Below are 23,035 nucleotides of genomic sequence, written 5' to 3' on the forward strand. Positions count from 1 at the left end.
ATTTCACAGCATCGTTGTATCATTAATTCAAGTTAATATCGATTTTCTTTAAAACTTGCAAAGTGCACAAACACTTCGTTAAATTATTCGTGACTTATCAATCACACGTTGATGAATATCGTATTAATAATCCTAATTCTTCTCGTTCTTGATGCAATGCTCAAATTCCAATTAATCCTATTTCTTACTCATCTGTAGTTTGTACAAGCTAACAAACATTATCTAATTGACCGCATGATCCAAAAATCATACCTGCGAGTTAGTGTACCGTGTATATACATATTGCGGACGTCGAATTCTACACTCCCAGTATCGTGGCATCAGCGCTGTTGATACAGAGATCGCTCAAAAGACGGGAAAAAAGGCTGGGTCATCTCGAAGAAATTTTCCATTGCCTGTGTAGTAAGTACCGTTGCGAGCAACTGTCGATGATAATGCTGTCCTTTTTCCACCAGAAGAAGTATCGCTTGATCCTTCGTGATTCTCTGCCAGACGGAATCCTCACGGAGGCGTTACCGTTCATCTGCTTCTCGTAGAAACCGTAATTTAACCACCTCATACTCGCCGAAACGAAGCCGCGAACATAACGACTTCTACTTTAACGGTCCGCATAATCTCTCATGACAAATCATGCCTTTTCCGTATGACAGTCTGCGCTCAACGGACCGACGGATTTTGAGGGCGATTATCTTGTCACGGAAAAAGCGGTTATTGGAAGTATCATTATTTATTACTCATTGAATCGTACATATCGTTTGTGCTTGGAAATATAAATAACGTGTTTCTTACGTCCTGTTCTTATCTTTCTTCTAATGCAATTTTCATCTATAAAACGTTGACGAAGATATATACATAATTGGTTTCGTTAATTGGACCTACATAGATGCGTTCCATAAGTGCTTGTTGCTTAGAGATGCAAAATCTATTCTATAAAGATTTGATTGATTTGAAAGTTTACGGTGAAATAATTTTATTCCGTTATGAGAATCGTATACCATTATTTGCATTACAAAGGGGTCAAAAGAAAATGTAAAAGCATGCGGGATCGTGAATAAAGCGAAACGATTCGTTGCTCCTATGGAATTTGGAAAAATACGCAGCTAGCTAATCCTATCGCTTACTCTTTACTGTTATGAATAATAAAACACGTTTATTGGGGCAATCAGAACCATTTCGTTTTAATACGAAACATGTAAGCATCAGAGAGCCGCGATGCGATGTTAAAATTTTCACATCCGAAATATTTCATTACGACTCCTACTCTCACATTCCACCAACAGTATCGATTTCCATCGCATGATTTTCCGCGAATACGGAGTTGACGTTACACGCTGAGCGTGAAAAGCGTCGGCTGCGACGCAACGTACATACCTCCGTCTCTACGAGACGGTCGCATAATGGGATGATTAATACTGCGAGTCTGAGTTATGCAAGGTGTTAATGCATCGATATTATGTAGATGCAGCTACGAGGAAACCATGAGAGAAAGAGAGGGAGAGAGAGCGGCGACTTTCTCCGATACAAATATGTATGCCAACGGTACCTTTCCGCTGCTCCCACGACGTCCGCTTTTCACTTTTCATTCAGACGACCGGCGACCATAAAAGATGAATCGGGGACCACGATCAAGGATGCCCGTCGTCAGGAGGAAGTTCATGGCCGTAAACTCGCGGCCCTAGAACACGCGGCCCGTGACAGTCGATCGATCGCGACTACCACCTCCGTAGGAAATTACATCGCGTGTTTAGCGAGCTGGATGCTAAGGCGAAGAATTTTTTCGAAAATTATATGGAACACGAACCAAGTTCACGCTCCAATTCGCCGAGGTTTTGATTGTTATTCCGGTGAAACTTAAGTGGGTATGTTTTGTATCTGGTTAAGGAATCACGGTATATCTCTTTCTTTTAATGGTTATTATCGATAGTCGAGCGTAGTCATGGGTGGGTGATCATAGGCGGGAAAGATTGGAAAGTCGCAGGTTCTTGAAAATTCTTTCAACGATAATTCTTTGGAAAGCTCTGTTATATTTCCTAGAGTTGTGCGCAAAGTAATTTATAACTGGATACTCATAAAAATCTGTTATCAGTTAGTTGAATCTTCGACCTCCAATCTTACAAACGAATGAATACCTAAATGAATCGCGTGCACTTACGCACGAGTGTCCTTCGCTAAATTTCATGTCGTGCTTGAATCGTTATTGCTTTGAAGAATCTGGAAGCCAAACGTCCAGTTATCTGTGCACAGATTTATCGTTCCACCTTCGTGGCTGCTGATTCGTTCCACCCTCCGGTACTCAGTGTTAAAGTCTCTTCGATGTTCTCGATTGTAAATCTTCGTTGCACCCGTCGTAGCCGTTATCTTGAATCGATAAAACCAGCAGCACTTAGTTGCAGACTTCGCGATATGTTCCCGACCGTGATTAAACGCGGCCAAATGATCATTAGACAATTAATTACGACCTTCGTTTCACCGAAACTAATTTTGTACAATTTTTGTGGGTACGAGACATAGGATGGGAATGATTCTTCAGATTGAAAGCATACAAGGACAACCGGTGAAGTACTCTTATTATCTTATATAATAAAGTATCGTAATCGTTTTACTTAATCTTTTCCTAAATTTATAGGAGTTTAAAAGTTCTAGTTTTAGAGATATGTAAACGGTATCAGTAAGTAAGTTTAACACAAGTGATAGTTTCTAATTTTAAGAAATAGTAGTAAGATTATGCAAGTGAAAATTCGCCGCAATCTTCAAAATGTCAGACCGCGTCTAAATATTACGAGTGCGTCATAGTTACCTCAGAGATAAACATTTAACACAACAAGTTCATAAAGTGAAACACTCGTTGTAACAGCGTTTTATGAAATTCTCACTTTCAACATCACAATAAGAAGCATGACAGTCTCTAGCGGAGCGCTAATAGCTACTAACTATAATAAGGAGTGAAATAATAGAAGGAATTCTTTAGAAAATATGATACACAGTTTGAAAAAGTGATCATACGATAATTTAAACGAATAACATATTTATTAGATTATATAAGAATACCGTATATCATCGTATTGCTAAATTTTTTAAATGCAAGAACGCAAATAAATAAGTCGCGAAATTGATTTTACGGCAGTTAACTTTAACTTAGAATGTACTCGTAATCGGAGTGGTGTATATGCATAGCGAACACTCGAATCCATCAAGCCATTAAGTAATTTACTCGCCGCGCTTTCACTGATCTTCCAGTCAATTAAGTGAAACGCAATGACGTGATAAGGTTGAACGGAAACCAAGATAAAGTATGATTACACAAAAAATGGAATCACTTTCTCAGAAGCAGAGAAACTCAATGTTCCCAGACACATCAAACTGTCCACACGAACAAACACAATCACATTTCTTGCTCTTCTTTGTTTATCCGTAACTACATTTCTTGTTTATTATTCGAATTGCACGTTAATTGCAATGTTAATTGTTTAATCTCGATTTGATCAAGCCCATGTTCCGTAAAAAGTTTTATAAAAGGAATCTGCTTTAAAAAGCAAGCAAATGAAAAGCGTTTATCGATGAATGGCTTCATGTTCGAATTAAATCGTTTTTCCACGGTTCTCTGTTGGTAGTGGCGGTCGCGACAATATCGAAGTCAAACGGTTTCTATGAGTCATCGATAACGTAGTCGATGAAAGTAGAAAGTGTTCGAAGGGACCTGGGCTTGGTAGTACCAAGTATCATTCCGAGAGACTTTCGTTTGGCAAAGTGAATCGTACTACCGGGTAATTGTCCTCGATCTATCGATCTTACGCGGCTGAAGCAACCGTAACTACGATTGCATCCTTATTAGAAACTGTTTCATCATACTTAAGCTTATAAACTCGTAACGTAAGGTGCTACGTTTTCCTGTTCCTTAAGACACAAATATACGAAGTTTTAGTGAATGGCTGTTAAACGAATTCTTTCGAAACTAAGTACTTGGCTGTGTTGTAGAATACGGTTTTTAATGCTATTGAAAAGTATTAGTTAGGAATGTGTATCTATGTTAAATATTGTATACCCAGTAAACGAATGTTGTAGAAATGAATGTTCCTTACCTGTCGCTGTTTCATTAGCCGACGGCGATGTCTAACGCAGGTACCCACGATATCCTTCGGCCTGGTCACACAACGTGACCCACTTACTTGCGACAGCATTCGTTGCACGGACACACGCGCGATCGTTGGCGCGAGGTACCTCGAGGTACGCTCCCGTGCGTCGCGCGTGTTGCGTATAACTCGATTCTTTTGGGATGCTCGTCTCGGGAATGCTGATTGCAAACTACTTTCACGCCGAGAGGAATTCATCCAGCGGTGGTTGCAGCCGAAAATTCGCACTGGAAGACGCGATCGATTACTCGACTCGATGAATCTACGATGGTATATTGCAAAAGTATTTTTTTGTAAAATATAACAAGCGTTTCTGATAGAGGTAGATGCTGTGCCATTTAACTTTTTCGAGACTAAAGAACCGTCCGTACACGTTGCATCGGTCGTGGCGAGAAACTGAATCATCTCGTCGGATGGAAGCTTCCTTTCTCCAAGAGTATAAACAAAACATAATGTATTGAGAGTATCAGCATGGGAATTCTCGGAAACAAGATAAGTTGTAATTTGAACATTAAGTAGCGCATGTCGGAGTTCTTCCTCTGCTCACGCTTTTGTACTACGCAAATTTCTAAAATTTCACAGATCGATTTTATTTTTATTCAAGTATTCTATTTCAAATTTATTAAATCTCCTTATATATTTTTTTATATGTCTCATTCCTATATTTTTTCAATAAATGCCTTCCGCTACCATTAAAATATTTTCCATTTATTATACCCAATATTGTACACGAACTCGGCGCAACTGCAGTTGCTAGCTGTTTAACTATTCAAGCTATTTCAAATTATTTAATGTATCATTCACCAAATTCCAAACTCAACGCGACTTCAACGTATTTTGTCGCAAGAAACAGAGATGTTGTTAAAGCTATCCGGATTCACCTATCGGTAACCATAAACATACAACTAATCTAGAAATTTTTGAAACGTATTTTATTTTCACGTGCGATTGACTCCCTCTGTTTGACACCGTTTTGAAAGGAGGATAAAAATGGGAGCGGAGCGTACGTGCCGCTCGAATGGCACCGCATTCGAGAGATAATTATACAATTGTGCTGGCGGGCAAGCGTTTTCGCGTGGTCATTTCTACGCTTCGAGCAAATCCTCGACGAATCACCAGAACTATCCGAACGCGTTTCTGGGAAAATGGTCACACGAGGCGTTCGTTCGATAGATCCGCGACGTATATCATTGAGGCCTTCGTCGTTAAGAGGCGTATTAACGATCCTTTGGACCAACGTAAAGGAGTCACAAAATGGCAACGAAACTTATGTGCGTGTTCGCGTCGAAGATAGCCATTGCCGCGTTCACGTGCAATACGGAATCGAATTCGCCTGGCATTCCGATTGTGTTCGCACGATATCTCCGTATTTTCCGATTCGAGTTTCGATTAAAATTCATGAACGTTCGTGATCGGCGGCAACAGAAAGTTCGAGAACATAAGTATCGATTGCACGAACCACGCATAAAGCGTACAGAATTTGTCTGGAAGTACAAAACGTTTTGTACATGCTGATTCATGAAGTTGTATAAATATTTGTCGTTAAAAACCGTAAAGAGTAGATCGTGCAAATCAGTATTGGAAAAGGTCGATGGTATATTTCTTTGGCTTTAAGGAATTAGTAAAAAAACGATACACGAATTATTCTGTACTCATTGGAATCTCCTTCAAAACATTTAAATTAATATAACCTCCTAAAATATTTTCACACCTTTACATTGGCAACTTTTATTCGGAAATTACCGCGAGTAATAAAAAGAGCAATAAATCCAATCATATTTCACTGACAATTAAAGGAAAACGAACTTTGGTGTACAAGCACTAGTACAAATACACGTCAACCAGGAAATCTTTAACGAAAGTTATATCACTGATCGATTCCCAATTGAACCGCGAAACTTTTTCAATGACCATAAATTCGATTGACTTCTCACTGCCGGATACTATTTCTCTCGATTTCTAACCTCGTAAACCAAAATGTTTTTCGATTTTATGCACGAAGGAGATCTTTAACCGAAGCAACGAATAAACAAACGACTCTCCTTAAAAATAACCACTCACACATTCGCTTAGCGAGAATCTTAAACTTTTCCGTATACCCGTTTAAAAATAGGAAAACGTGATGCGGCACCGAGAGAAAAGTCGTATTTGCAACGTCGCTACGCGCGGCTTATCGCATTTTCCATTCATGGAAATCGCATAAGTACGTGGCATGCATCTCGGTCGCGTAAGTGCATTTCCATGAAGAAACGGTGGTCATAAACCCCGGGTTCACCTCAAGGCTGGCACGAGGTGCGAATTATCGCTCTACGCTTAAATTGCACGCGATTTTTCTGAGCTTGCGGCATGGCACAGCTTGCCGTGCGATGCGACAGGAGGATCTTGTACAGAGCCTATCTTATTACGACTACGATTGCACGTGCATCGTCCCGAACGATCGCGGGACAAATTCTCAGCGAGTGGAATTATACGCGTCGGATGAGTTCGCGGGTGCACGAATCGTGGAAATTACGAGGACGATGCAAAATACGACTCGAACTTCTCTTTCGTTCGACCGTGACCCATAAATTCGCCACGATGCCGCTGTCTACCGACGTTCTCCTGGCGTCCGTAGCTGAACATCGAATGGAAAATCGACGGCTCGCTAGGATATCTTCTTCTTTTCTTTCTCTCCATTTTAGAAACTGTAGGACATTATCGCACGATATTCATAGTGTACTTTATTTTGTCAGTGTAGATGGTTGAAATAGCGGAGGAGAAAGAAACGGATATTTTGCGTTACTCCTATCGGAACCATTAAAGAGGATTATCTTTAAGGACATAAGGAAAAAGACAATGGGCAATTGTTGACAGGGGATTTTAAATAAAGTCAACTTTAATAGCGAAGTATTAAGCGATTAGTCAGACGCGCAGCACGAGAAAGTGGGTCAGATAATACCGGACTGTGGTAATATGCAAGTTCTTGATTTTATGGAGAGCGATAGGAGTAATTATTAATTATTCATAGCCTTCCAATCGCTAGTGGCAATAAAGTATTGATGTCGCGTCTTTTGAAGATCGTTGTATGGAGAACTATCCTGGAGGCTTCAAAACCTCGTCGCGTTGTCAGAGATTTTACACTTTCGTGTTTAATGACAGAGCTACGTCCTTTCTTATAGTTGAATGTCTTTCCGTATGATACTACGACACTTTACGAGTCTAATCTTTAATACGACAATAATATATTTTTCGCAAATTTTTTATCTGCATATATACAGGGTGATTGGTAACTGATGGTACAAGCGGAAAGGGAGTGATTCTACGCAAAAAAAGAAGTCGAAAATATAGAATAACAATTTTTCGTTTGAGGCTTTGTTTTCGAGAAAATCGACTTTGAATTTTCGCTCGGTACGCGTGCGGTACGTTGTAACGGATCTCAATGTAAATCGTTGTCTCGATGGAGAAATTAAAAAAAAAAAAAAATTAAAAATAAAATTTTTATTCTATATTTTCGACTTCTTTTTTCGCGTATCACCCCCTTTCCGCTTGTACCACCAGTTACCAACCACCCTGAGTAAAGAAGATACGTTACTGTTCCTGTATTAGAACAAGCAAGTACTTTCATTCCTAGTTCTTTGTAATTACACCTTCATAATTCTCACGTGAATAACATAACATTTTGCTCACATCTGATCATGTCCTCGACTTGGCAATGACATTTCTCGCCGTCACGCTTTTTACCAAGCTCTCGAAATTTTTAGCATTTCCACGGGTCTAATTACTCGGAAGATCGTATCTTTATTGAAGGAACGCGGAGCAACCGCGGGAGTCGCGTGATTTAACGAACCGCACCGCTCGGTAAATTGGTTCTAGACGAGATGGCTAACTAACGTATAAGGTAGTTAGGAGATCCTAATTAATTACCTATTCACCAACGATTGCGAACGAGGAGAGATTAAAAAATTAATTGGCCACGTAACGATTGTATAATCGTCCTTGGTTTACTATCTGTTTGTACAAGCTTAATTTAATTATATCGGGTTAGTTATGTAACGTTGAAAATTTGTTAAAAAACAGGGGCTTTTAGCTAAGAAATATCTGGTTGTTTGTCTTTTTTGTGTGCAACTAAATTAGGTAAATGTTTACGAACAAAGAACTCGCATAATAGCTTACGATTTATTGCGCAGTATGCATCCTGAAACAAATATTGATTCTGATGATAAAATTGTCTTTTTCTCAGACGGACAATTATCAAGATAACATTACGTTCACGATACCACGAGCGACGCTTCAAAAACGATCCATCAGAACCACAAAAGAGAGCAGTGAAATCATTAAAATGGCTCCGTATGATTATGTTGAATTATTGTTCACGACATATTGTTCGCTATGAAAGCAACCGGAAAAACGGTTCCGCGAGCTGATTGTGGAGGTCGGATACCCTCGCGAACCGCGATGCAAATCTGGAATCGCGGCGCGATTCTGTAACACGAGGCAACATCACGCTGACTTCGGTATGCGATATGGACGATTAAAGCTTGTTCCAACAGACTGGTCGTGGCAATTTGTCATTCGCCACCCTATGGGCCTCTCGCGACATGCGAAATTCGCATTTAAGGAGAGCGTGGATCGTGCTCTTCTCTCGTGGTGCGAGCGCCACGGGTAGGTGAAGGCTTATCCGGATCTCGTTACAAATAACTCCGCGTGCTGCATTCTGTATTCGTGTTCAGCGGGGTGGCTTTGCTATCCAATGGACGATTCGTTCGTTCGTTCACTTTAATATGACCGCAGTTTTCTGGCTGCGGAAATTACGAGTCGCTGGCTCGCTTACGACCCTCGAACTATTTACGAGACCGTGGTGGCGGCCTGAGGTAACGAAACGTGTCGCGTGAATAGTCGCGCGAGCGGAGTTTCGCTCGGGTCCCCTTTGTATCGCGACGACTCATATCGCGGTTGAAAATATTTTTAATCGATCGCTGTACTTGTGTAAAATCTTCTACGGCCACGATATGTGCGAATAACGAAGAAGCAGATGCATAGCTATGTGGCTATGTATTTATATTACGGGTAGTCCGTTGATCGAGATTGCTCTTCGGGGCTGGAGGATATGTTTGAAAAGTGATGTGTGAATGTCTTTGGGTGAAGCACTAAGACAGAAAGCGTGTGGGCTAATAGTTTGGGTTTGCAGAAAAATTGTTACTTCGTTTTTGTGTCTATTAGTGTTTGTTGAAATGGAAATTATATTAACTGTTAAGCAATTCAAGAAACTATTCCTTAGGAAATTTCGAAAATTAATGAAACATGCATATATACATTCCCGTATGAATATGTTTACAAGCAAAGAAAAATAATTGCAATGTAAAAATACTTACATTGAACGTTAAAAGATAACATGGTAAAGAGTTATACGCGCATAGAATACATCTCTTAGTTGGAAGATTGAAACAGCTTTCCATTAGTTCAGTCAAGTATTTCTCTGGCAGAAAATAGAATGTAATTCTGATAGGACAAGCAGAGGGTTTAGTTAGCGTAGAAACTGTAAGATATTCGAGTTTCAAATTTCACATTTCTGGGATACATCTCACTTGAATAGATTTTACTGCACCATCTTACAAATGGAAACAACGTTTTACAATAAGAAATCATAGAAAACGAACAGTTGACGTCTCGATATACGTTTCAGCTAGATGTTATGAGATGTATACATTTTCCACGAACCGTAAATTTTTACTTCGTTACATAAAATAGAATTAGTAAGTATATCTTTGTGAACATTTTTCTGCTACTCTCAAAAAGCGGTAGTACTCGTATTTATTCATTCCACATAAAGAAATGTAATATTCGAATATTCTTTTCATCGAGCTACTTTACTCGTGTTCAACTCCTAGAATTATAGCAGGCAATGGTAGGTAAATGGTAAAATTTATATTATTTTTAAAACATTTGAAGAAAATACAAAAAATACAACTGATTAATTTGTTTAAATTAGAAATAGCCAATGTTGCGGCTTTGTTGAACGCGGTCGATGCATCTTGCCTCGAAATGGTTACATTCTAAGTTTCTCGAGTACATCTTGCCCACGTATAACTGCGAGCAGCTACAAATAGCTCGCGGCATTGTATAATGTAAACTCATGGAAAACTAGACGCCCACGACTCGATGCATGAAAAATGAAAAGGAGAAATAATGGCTGAAAGAATACCATATTTTACTGACTCGCTTCCAACTAATACCACGAGATTTGCCTGTATAAATTAATGGATGTAATTTTCAGATATTGTTATTGTTTATAATATCGAGAAATGCACTCGATTTTAATGCATTTCCATGTGCATTTGCGTTACTTGGCAATCGTCAATTGTGTCGCTAATTATACGTAATTATGCACCGTTACGAAGTAATGCACAGTTTTCTTGCGTTCCTTTCCTGGATTACTTTACATACCAGTACGATATGACAACATTAGAATTTCTGAAGAATTGTTTCGGTGTAATGGTACAGTGGCTTGTGTTATGGTACAATGTTATTCTAACCGTTCTCTAATAGACTGTTATACAGAGAATAATACACAAATCAGATAAAAAAAATGAATATTTAGTAAGTCGACATAGATTTGCGAATTAATTTTGGAAAATATACAAGCAGATGAGTTCCACTGTTAAGTATTTACTGTTTCCGCATTGGAGTAGAAAATTGGCATAGGATGTAACAAGCGTTAGGCTCACAAGAATGATTCACGCAGGATTGATAACGTTAAACACGTAGCAATGTCGTGGTGACAAGTAAATATAGTTGGTTAGATAGTGTTACAACGTACTATAGATAATGCACAATTAATTTCGACAAATACAATAAATTGCTGCTTTAGAATTAGTTTGTGAATCTACATATGTTGCCTACGTTATTTCGATTCTCTTGGCATGTACTATATTCCACTAAATTATTTGGTACGTGTTTCAAATCATTCTTTACGCTGTTAAAATGCTGATCTTTAATGATGAAATTGATTAACCCCTTAACCTACGATTTACGTTCGAGAATTTTAAGCCGAAAACGTAAACAAGCTATTATACAGGGTGGTTGGTAACTGGTGGTACAAGGGGAAAGGAGGTGATTCTACGCGAAAAAAGAAGTCGAAAGTATAGAATAAAAATTTTTTTTTATTTTTTTTTTAATTTTTCCATCGAGACAACGATCTGCAGTGAGATCCGTTATAACGTACCGCACGCGTACCGAGCGAAAATTCAAAGTCGATTTTCTCGAAAACAGAGTCTCAAACGAAAAATTTTTATTCTATATTTTCGACTTCTTTTTTCGCGTAGAATCACCCCCTTTCCGCTTGTACCATCAGTTACCAACCACCTTGTATATTATATTATATATTATATTAGGCCCGATGCCGTAATATTATATTTACGTTTGGTCCGATCATCTATTTACTATGGGCTATGCCCGTAGTTGTAGGTTAAGGGGTTACATGTTTGTTGCTCTTCTGATCAAAGCGTCTTTCATCGAGCAGTTTTGCAATGAAATGATCTACTACCATGACATACGAAACATTTGCGTACATACTACGCATTACTTTGCTAAAATGTGAACATATTATTCGATATAATATTTTTAACTGTGAAAAGTGAAAAGGAACAATCTTGGCGGTTTGCGTGCATTCTGCAACAGTATATCCTATCGTAGGTATTGAAAATGTTGGTAGATAAATCATATAGAAGTAATAAAATATCGCATTTATTATCGTTCATCGTTCGATGCTTTATTTTCAATCCAATTTATCCCGATCTTGCCAGGAGCGGAAGCGTTGTGAATACCGTATACCACGAGTCCATGTCTCTGTAAGATATTCATCATTCTACTTGCACAGTCTTTACCGGATACCATTTATCTCTTCGACTCAAAAGAATTTGCTAACAAGAAAAAAAAAAGGAAAAAATTGCACGAACGCGGCAGATCCCAATCACAGAAATAGAATTTAAATTGAAATAATGGGAGCCTAATATGTCGTAGAAAAATGGAATGACATTGCATACGAATTGATTGCGACTGGACGTTACGAAAATAAAACTAAAAATCATCCTAATTAAAATTAAAGGCAAATGACTCTGTTTCGACGAAGCCGTGAAAATAATCCACTAAAAGTTCGGGAGAAATTTACCGGGAGTACTCGTATGATAGATGCATGTACGGCCGAAATGTAAGACGAAACGTGACTTGTGTGCATGCATTCTTCGAGTGCTCATAAAGCATTCTCCATCGTATGGCTACCGCGTCGTAACTCGCTCCGCTTCCTAGGTATTGTTGCCTTACCGAAGGATTCTTGAATCTCAACTCGTGTACAAAGCAAGTACGGAAGAAACGTTCCAAGCAACTTCTTGCGCACCACTTCTGCTACAGACGAACAACAAGTTTGTGTTAGACGGTCAAGACCACCGTTCCGTAACCATGCAAAACTCCTCGGGAAGCCGAACAACTTTTTATTTTATTTCATTATAAACTCTTTACTTTCAAAATTAATTAAATGTATGCAAATTCCTTGCCCAGATGTTTCCTTGCATGCCTCTTTTACGTATTTAAAGTATTGTTAATAGAACAAATAATATAAATTAAAGCAAGATAGAGTTAATAATTATAATACGGAAACATCAACTCACAATTAACTAGAACAGAGAAGTGTCGTACTTATTAGAGATAACGGAAAGGCAGGCGCATCTAAAACACGTTTGCTGAAGGCAAGTGGAAGTACAAATCGAAGATATTTTAGCAAGAACAGGTGAGAGGATTACATATACGGCTTCTACGGTATGTCCGTTTTATAAAGATTTATTAGTAGCGGCGATGTAGTATAATCTAGCTAATTTTAAGATGTAGCAGAACCTTTCTATAGTCGTTTAAGGCGCGATGTTTGTTTCTAAAAAGAATTCGGTATGAAATAGTTCTTTACATAAGAAGAGAGTATTACCCTATCCTACTGCCTTTTTTTGTGTTTTTGTTTAAATATCGAATTATCTAATGACATAGGTATCCTATTTAAATCAAGATTGAAAAGACTTAAAATTATGATCTAATTGAATCTAGGTATATAGAAATAATATAATAACAAGCACATAACATAGTAAATTAAATATATTAATTCTTTTGTTAAATTTACTTAAGATTAAAGATTAAGATTAAGATTAAAGATTAAGATTAAAAGATTAATCATTGTTAACAAATATTCCATTGCACGAAGATTTATTATTGACAGTATTAGATTTGTCTATGTCCCAGATGACAGTAGTACATAGAAATTCTCTATTTATCAAACGTAAAGCAAAAGAATAAAACACAGGAGCAAATTGCGTAAAATCGTTCGATACTCGCTTCCGGATCTATGTCAAATTAACTGTAACTTCAAAACAGCTCATAAAACCTCGGTAATTTATTTGACGTAATTAAAATCCGACTGAAATTTAAAACGGTTCTAAATATACCTGGAAACGTCTCAAATGCGCAAGCGGGACAACAAACAGTGACGTTAAACGTTATAAAAGCATTCGACTGGAAAGACGTGATATATTAACGCATAAAAATACTTTGGCTCGTCAACCATAAACGAAGATTATTCCGCGTTTCGAACCGTTGCACGCTGGAACTGCTAATAAGACCTTTAAATCATTGTGGACAGTTTCTCGAAGAAATTCCCGAATTAATTAAAGCTGAAGTAACATTTACGGATTTCAGAAATGCACGGAATCGAGCACATAGGACGTCGGGATAAATATTTATAAAGAAAACGTTTCCAACGTTCTGACAGTGATATGATTCCGCATTCGATTCTGAACAAACATCGCCTTTAGTCCAAAATCACATTTATATTCATTATGTTAGTTTCCAAGAGTGCATCGTGGTGAAAAATTAAAAAGACACATTATTAACGACGAATAACGTTAATACTTATTAAAATCACATACGATTTCTATCCATACAAAAATATATAAATTCATATATCAGATGTTCCCAAAAAAATAAAAGCTATATAACTATATAACATTAAATAATTAATGAAATGAAAACATCTATATATATTTATATCTATATATATTCTATGTATTATATTGTTGTATTCTATGTATATTTTATGTATTATATAAATCAACAGAAGTCCAAAGTACAAATTTCGCAGAAGCGTACTGAATTCTTGTTTTACCATCCGACAGGTGTTTAATATTCTAAACAGAAATCAAAGCACCAGCTGATCACTTTATGAATTGGTCTCTAATCAAGGAAAACATTTTTTATCAATGTCTAAGCATTATAAAATGAAACTTATGTTGGATTAGACACATCTTTGGCGTTTAACGGTTATCAAGAGGATTGAAAAGGTTTAAATATTCGATGAAATACTAGAAAAAGAACGACTTCCACTTGCTAAGAAAACTTATATCTATGAATAGCAAAGTATCGCAAATTCATGGTAAAGAATAAAGTTGAACTCACGGTGTAGCACAGGCTATTGACATATTTCACCACGGAACTATTCAGCCGCGGAGATTCCGGAACAAGCGGAGAAAAAGTAGGTAGCTGAACGGTGTCAGTTTCTGAAGTGGATTAGCTGATCTCGTTTCCAGTCGTGGTATTCCAGAATTCAAGAAGCATTGCGACGTAACGAGACCGGTTGACGGGGGCAAGAAGTTAACTGGTCGCGATGGCCGTGCGATCTTAACGACCGTCACTTTATTAAAACTCGGAAATACATACTGTCAGCAATTAACGTCGCGCGTACGTAGCACCTTTCACGATCGGCTTGTCAGGGGACCGTCACGTCGATTACCGGACTCGACTGTGTGTGTGTGTATCAGTACAGGATGTTTTTCGCTTGGAAAATGCAACCGATGCAATTTGCTGCGCTCGACGATGCGCACTGTCTTGTATGGATAATATTACGACTCGAAATCCGACAAATTCTTTTGAGCTTGATGGTGTTTCCGATGATGTATCGTCAAAGAATTATTATCGTCTAAATATTTCAATCAATTTTATTGACTTACTTCTTCGTCCTCGTAAAAACAAATAGAGTAAAACATTTAAGTTAAAAGTCTGTAATGTTAACATCGAGGCCACTTTTACATAATTCATAATGCTCTACCGCTTTTACGCATTGTTACATAGATCTTCTTTATAAATACTTGTTGCAAGTCAAACAGTTTCCGTTTCCACGTACAATGTGAAATTAGGAGCTCATTACGAAACAAGGAAATTAAAATGCACAGCGCGCATTATTAATATCGTTTACGACTACTCATACCCGTCTATCGTTATTAAATCTAACAACAATACTGTATCGTATCGAATCATGTTACAACGTTATGTTATAACACGCCCAATGAAAGATAGCTCGTTAACAAATAAATAATTTTACACAGGGTATTTAAGAAAATTGGTTTGCAATAAAAAAAACCATTGGTTCGCTGTATCGGAATAACGTTACCTCGATAATTTTGTACAACCAACGGCATCGAAAATTTTACGAGGATTTCTTAATGGTACTTTAAAACACGGCAGACATTCGTGAAGTAAATGATCAGTTTTAGTCACCAGTACATCACCAAAATATTTTCTATGCAATACTCTTTGATCAGGAAGCACGAAGAAGCGAATACGGGGATTATATCCAAGCTTTGATATCTTTATTAGTCATCGAATAAAAGTATCCGAATCGTTTCCTAAAATTGGTAAGTAAGGATAATGATAATGATATCACAGTTGCCCGACAAGTAAAATATTTTTCACACGTACTAAGAAGTCAGATCTTCGAAAAACTTGAGTCGAATCTTTGGAGTAGAATGAGTGAAAAGACTTCATCCGATCTTTGAAAGATCGCCTAAACCTGAAGAAATAATAAATGAAACTACTATAAACGAAAACACTTAAATACGAATCCATGTAAATACTTGTAATTAAAACTCATATAACAGATTTGATTAAAATAAAGGATCTATCCCGATGTGTCAAGGGTTAAAGTCTTCTTTCGTTACATAAAAGGCCAGAATGTTTTCCACGAAGTAACTTGAAGCACGAAGATACAGCTCCGCGAAAACTCATACTTACAATTTTATCTACTCTTAACACCACGCATTTTAAAGATGTTCTTTTAAGAGGAACGATCTTACGAACTGAAGCTGCACGCATTACACGTTCGCTTTTGCTGCCTCTTCAAGTCCAAAAATCAGAAGGAACGATTAAAAGTAAGTAAACTGAAGGAAGAAAATGAAATTTACAGTAGTCCGTATGTGTAGTGGGTGTGAGTCGTAAGCATTCTTCGACATCATAAAAGCAATCCACGGTGATTTCAACGATGATACTTGCAGATGCATCTCTACGCAGTTATCCAAATTATTTTCGTTCAAATATTATTTTACTAGAAGATTTACAAGTTAAATGCTTATATACAGCTTGAATCATTTATGCAGATATCTTCTTTTAGTTCAAATTAATATTGTAAGATTTAAAAAATTGATACGTAAGATATTTTTTTAGTTAATGACCCATTGCATAAGTTATGACTTACAAATGATTAAATGTGGAATGCAATATCTCTTTACGATGCCATGTGCTCCAAGAGATTAATCACTTTCACATGCGTATCTATATATGCACAAGTGAAATCTGATACGTATTTAATAAAGCAAACATTATGACGCTGCACCTACGATACCTACAATTACGCTTTCTATGCTATATAATGTTTCTTCTTTGTTTTAAAATTTGAATCAAAATATGCAATTGCACAAATTTAATTCAGATATCGTTTACAAATGAAAATGTTATATATTACATTTTCTATCGTTTTAGAAGTATACCACACAATTCGCTTCGATGACTAACACATTAATAATTACGCAAATTCGCGTTAGACACACGCGTAAGTATAAAGGAATATCAAAAATGCATACTTGGAATCTTTCGTCTCGTATTGATAAAAATATAGATAAGACTTTCTCGAATTAAAATGTAATAAAACCTACTGAAACGCAACGATTAGATCGCGCTTTAGGCCAATTGTTATGTAACACACGATTATGTGTACACGGAACAACTGAATACCTAATTTATATGGCACGCTCGCGAACAAGTACGATACCATTTGACTGTGGCTCGGTTCAATGATATCAGTAATTACATGTAACGAATGAACCTGGCCATAGACCTAACAGCATTCCTTGGGGTTCTTTGATCTAGCCTGAGTGTTTTCGCTCGTGAGTTCACCTGAACACAGTTAATTCGTAGAATTCAAAGTTAGATGGATATAATCGATCTTGGCATACCATAGAGCGTACTTGCCACGAGCTCTCTAGAAATCTAACCATGTCTTAGCTAACAAATATGTATAGGATACAAATATGGAACCATTGTCTAGCGTTTGCATTGCATTTTCATCGTGCTAATCACTAAAATTGGAAGCAAATATTATATTTATATTTCCCTAAACAAATATTTCCTCCATAAAATATACTTAATGTGCAACGATTAAGATACACATATTTTCCATAAACGTAAATCCATACAAAGTATACTTTGTCAAAGAAATTGTCCTTTCTCGAGTACAAAGCATACTATACTAATAATCGATAAAATCACTGACACATTATCTAGCAAGTAGTACATACATATATTGCATCGCGTATCAAACGTAGTTTCTTAGCGGTATAGTTTCTTTCATATAAATGACATTCTCGAATAACAAAAAAATATCGAGTACGTAACGGATTAACTATCAGTGCATCGATGCAAACGTTAAGAGAGAGAAATAAAAAGAAATTGGTCGTTGGCAGAATCCTTTCGCGCGAGGTAGCTCAGTCACTGCACAAACAATGCGCGATTAACCGATACTTCAGAAGTTAGAGTTAGCCAGCGATGCACCATTCAACTGTTGTGCTTTTTTCGTAATCCAAACAAGGAAGCTGGCACGAGCACGACCGTTGTGTATCAAACGATTTCTATCGATTCTACCCTCCGTCACGTACCAGTTCTAGGCAGTGTTGTCCGAGGAGTACACTGACTCTTCTCCTCGCGAGAGATCTCGTATCGATTCTCCGGATTCGTTTCTGATCGCGAGAGACCTTAAGGCGCCGCGCCGATACCGGATAAGGTGAACGCAGATGCAAAAAGTGTATATAGAAGAACGAACCGTCGTGTCGCCATCGTCGAGCCGACCGTGTGTGGATCGAACCGTGGTTTTTCTCCGCCAGACTTTCCAGAGCGCGGCCACACGATTCTCGTGTCACGAGAGAGTTGACCCTTCGACGCTTCTCCCCAAGCCACTCGATCGGAATTCTATGTTCCGTCGGAAGCACTATCAAGGCCAGGGTTGTAGTCATTGGTATCACGTCGCAAGGTGAACCAGACACTCCTCCAACGATAGAGTCCCCTTTCGTGCAATTAGCGGGTGCGAATGCAGCCTCAAAGAAAATTTGATCGAGAGAACAAACGAGATGTGGACGATGTAAACGAAATATACGTACATTGCCTCGCAAACTGTTTTCTCTGTGGGTATAGTGAAAATTAGAAAGGTGTATGCGCATACATTGCACAGAGAGTTTCTTTGCTTAATTAATGACGGCATGGAGAAAACTCGTATGCGTAAAAAAATTCATACGGTGTGAAATTCAAAAATCAAGATGCCAACGACAAAAAAAACGACATTTAGGTAAACATGTCAAATTTCATTTAAAGTAACATCGATTGCTCGCAGAAATCATCGAGAGTGCATCATCGCAATAATACATCGACGACTCCTCCTCGTAGTTGTAGATAATCGTTACTTCAGAAGTTTAATTCTTCATCTCCATCATGATCAAGTCTAATTTCCGTGCGGTTCGCACAAAAAATGATTTTCATCGATCAAACGAAACTCCCATCAGAGGATCTATCTATCTCTATGAGGGTCATAATCGATCGATTCGGCACTTGGAAGGCCTTGTTTCGCTTCTAGTTCAAGCAATGAAGAAATATTCGAGCGACTACGAAACACGGCAACCAGCGTATTTCATATCTTGTCATCTTCGAGGAAGCTGACCCCTTAAGATCGTGGTAGCTGACCGTAGGGAATCCGGTGCCCGGTACCCGGTGGAAACCTATCAAGGCCACAGCCGAGCTAGTCCTTTTATTTTCTGGCCATTTGACGAGAGCGACATGCCAGACATTCCACGCTGGAATAGCCGTGTAACTATGCCCTCGGCATGGCCTACGTGCGTGTTCAACCGTGTACGCGTGTGCGCGCGTTTCCGCGCTCATCTGTGTACGTACTTTATACAGGGTGCGCAACAGAAAGCGAACATTCCGATTTTCTGGCGCGTGAAACCGCTTAATGGAAATTTCACGTTCGCCTATGAGATGCTGCGACTTATGGGAACGTGAAGTTTCACGTTACATCCTGCTTCTCGTCGATCATTTCAGCGAATTTTTTACCGTTTTTTCTTCAGGATTTTTTCCAAAATATGCAACCGGAATTGACCACGGAGAAAACATATTGACACATTTTGTAACACACTCGAAGTTCATTTCAATTTCAGGCGTTGTGAAACTCTGAAATATTTTTAGTGAATATCATTCGCGATAAAGTACTTATTAAGTACTTATTTCATATTAAAGTTTCATATTATTATTCTTATTGATGTAATTATTATTGAAATTGAAAAATTCACTCTTAATGAACTATATACTTTTTATCGTGTTTTCTTCTATATGGATATATAGGCGAATAATAGAACATGACTATTCATAACAGAGACCTATAGTAGTGCTATTAAACTAACCATTTACGGTTCAGTCTATGTACATTCAGTCATTATGCTAATTAGCACGTTCAACATCGGACGTGTAAGTATTTGGACTATTTTGGCAAAGAATCGCACCATTTGCTTCCTCGTGCCTATTCTTCTTTCTGTATAAATTCATCTATGTTCTTATAGGAATATATTACTTCCAAATTTTTTACGTTAATCAACGAAGTGTAAAAGAAAATCATTTTTCAAGATTCTGCCATTCCGATGATTATCCAAAGAGGTGGTTCGTTTATTAATTACTTGATAACGTACTAATAATTTGCGAAGTGATCGATCGATCGATTTACGAATCACTATTAATTCTTTCCTCTGAAACGTTATTGTGTTCAACAGCAGACAAGTGAGGATGTGATATTTAAATGGGGCCTGTAGTTGACATTTATGCATCTGGTTACACGCGTGTAGTATACATGCATTGGATACAATACGAAAGGTATGCGTGTGCGTAAAGGACGGGGACTCAAGGCCGATCGTCGGGCAATCCTTCTTTCTCCATCTTGAACATACAAGAAAGACAATTCGGAGCCGTGAAGTTGCCGCGAATGCAATATATCTTTATCAAACACTATTGCATTGAAACAGGACCGAACAATAACGCCGTACACGAAATAACACATAATTGTTTAAATAAGTGAATTCCCTCGGTGACACGTACATAACTGCCTTATTGGAGACATTAACAAATATCTCTTGGTATTAGATAAGCGAGTTTCAACGAAATGTTATCTTAGCTTTGTGTGAAATCTTGTTCTCGTTTTGACACGTCTCGCAAATTGTTCATTTATTGAGAGATACGTAGATACTGAAAAAAGATAGAAAAAGTCCATTTCTGGAAAATTCTACCTGTTCCTGACGAAAAGATCGAAAATAAATATACATACATAGAATTACAAATGTTTTCTCTGGAATTTCTTAACAGCACAAGAAAAAGACTAATCGACTCGGTTAATGGCCACTTTCATGCATTAAGACTTCCTGTCAGGAGATTTCAATCTCGCTCCTAGAACAGCTGCTATCTCCGTGATCGTTCTTCCTTTAACAGCTAATTCATTCCGATCAAAAAGAATTTTCTGGTGTTTCACTTTTCATCGAAGAGGCACTTTCGAACGCATCTATCAGGGAAATGAGGCAACAAACGAATCCGTTTGCTGTTCGATCCTTTCATATCGTTGTAATTGTGTGCAGAATTGATTCCATTTGGTCGACCAGCGTCTGGGTGTCAAGAAACTTAAAGATCGTGGCGGGACTACGATCACATTGACGAATCAAAAACGTACTTCTCGATCATCGAACGTGTTTACGTAGTACGTGACTTTTCGTTTTAATGCTTTCTACGCTTCGACAACCAACACCCGTTTCTCTTCGTGTGTACACGTTGTGCAAGTGCTGCAAGAATATTGATAGGCTTTCAAAATGAATTAACTACAAGAAACCGCCGGTGAACGATAGAGTTTCGTCGCTCGTCTATTACGCGCTTCTCTGTTTTGTAGACTTTTGTATCGTGTAATCGATTGGTTCCGTAATTATAACGATTTATTACGTTTCCTAGGAAACTGTAGTCAATTCTACGAAGTAACAGGAAATATATAATAACGGTGTAACTGTGAAATTGATCTTCCAAAAAAAAAAGAAAAATATATTCCCGGCGTAAAATTTATGCATGTTTTTGTCAAAATATATCAAATATTTCGGTTCTTTGAAAAAGAACACTGAATATTTTTACTGAATTATAATAAACAAATAATATGCACAATAAAATCGAAAGTAAATGAAATGTTATTAGATATATCGAGTGAAAGTTGTACGAAAGTGGCAAATTGCAGACATAACTTCAAGTGAAGTTTTTTAATGGCAATACTATCCACATAACCATAAATAATATATTTCTAGTGAAATTAACAACCAACTAATCTTAACTGGGAAACAAGTCCTCGCTATCATATTTGAAGAAGTGAAGAATAAGATCAGACTATAAAATTGACAGCGACTGTAACAACTCATTAGCTTCTACATCCACTACACAATGTAATTATTGTTTTTCTACTCGTTGTACGGCTACAGCCGCGGTAGCTGGATTATAGAAAAAGGATTCAATATTACGTGTCGAAGGCTCGCAAGGACATATCCTGAGTTTCCTAAGAGTTCATAAAGAACAACCGGACATCCAACATGTAACGATCGCATCTTCTCAGAAAACTGGTTATAAGAGATATGTATAGGTATCTGAAAGTTGTGTTGTATACGTAGTTAGAAACCACATTTTTACTACCTATAGAGGAAACGTAGTTAATATTAACAGCCTTGTAGGATAATATTACATATTAATCATTTATAACCGCCAATGACCAAAACATTTTACAAACTATCTATTTAAAGTTTATCTTCGTAATCTAAGATAAGCTTCTAAATGAAGAACTATAGTATGTAATATCGCCCTGTAATGTCGCTTAAATACGATTCTGTAAAAGTCTGACTCGTGTTGACCGAAACTACTTAAGAATCTCAACGAATGTTAACGCATCAGTGGAATATAAAAATCAGACGATCCAACAACCTAGTACTGTAACAGAAACAGGTTCGTAATAGACAGGTATCTAACTCTATACCCTTTTTCTAACATTGATACAAAGAATTCTACTGCCCCGCGTCTAGTTGTTCGCGTTTCGTGGTACGCGCAAGGACACGCGCCAGTCCTGGACCACGTATCCTTCTTAAGAGCTCACGACCGGAAGTCCGATACGTACGACGCGAGCAATTACGAAGGTAATCGTGGTTGCTCGGAGAACTAGCTTGTTCGAAGATCGTTTTGCTCTGAGGTATCTTCGGCCACGCTCGACTTTCCGGTTTAACCGCTCCTTCTTCTAATCGCTTCTCTTCCTGCCGAACGATCTTCCCGTCCTTGGTCTTTTCCACGCACTTCGGCTAGTTGGAAAGTTCTATGCAGTCGATTCTTGGCTTCGCCGCTCCCCAATATGGTGAAACTTTACGTTGCTCGTGCATTTTACATTTGAATTTCTAAATCTTCCCTTCAAACCAGTCCAATAATTGTGTTAAATTCAAACAGGGTAAATTGTGTAATCAAAAGAGAAA

The 23,035-nt window shown here is 37.8% G+C and overlaps 1 protein-coding gene across 9 annotated transcripts in view; it reads right to left on the reverse strand.

Moving 5' to 3' along the window:
* Positions 1-23,035, reverse strand: part of LOC117161270 (uncharacterized) — a 41,894-nt gene that overhangs the window by 10,860 nt on the left and 7,999 nt on the right. For 2 of the 9 annotated variants that reach the window (XM_033342670.2, XM_033342672.2), the window contains exon 2: positions 4,080-4,357. The exons of 3 other annotated variants lie outside the window; for them this stretch is intronic. The gene's annotated coding sequence lies outside the window, so the exon portion shown is untranslated. Of the gene's footprint in view, positions 1-2,152; positions 2,359-4,079; positions 4,375-14,597; positions 14,859-23,035 lie in introns of those variants that run through there. 4 more of the 9 variants (XM_076619018.1, XM_033342671.2, XM_033342677.2 and 1 more) reach the window with 4 other exon arrangements.

This window comes from Bombus vancouverensis, chromosome 6 (genome assembly GCF_051014615.1).
Source record: "Bombus vancouverensis nearcticus chromosome 6, iyBomVanc1_principal, whole genome shotgun sequence".
Lineage (NCBI taxonomy): Eukaryota > Metazoa > Arthropoda > Insecta > Hymenoptera > Apidae > Bombus > Bombus vancouverensis.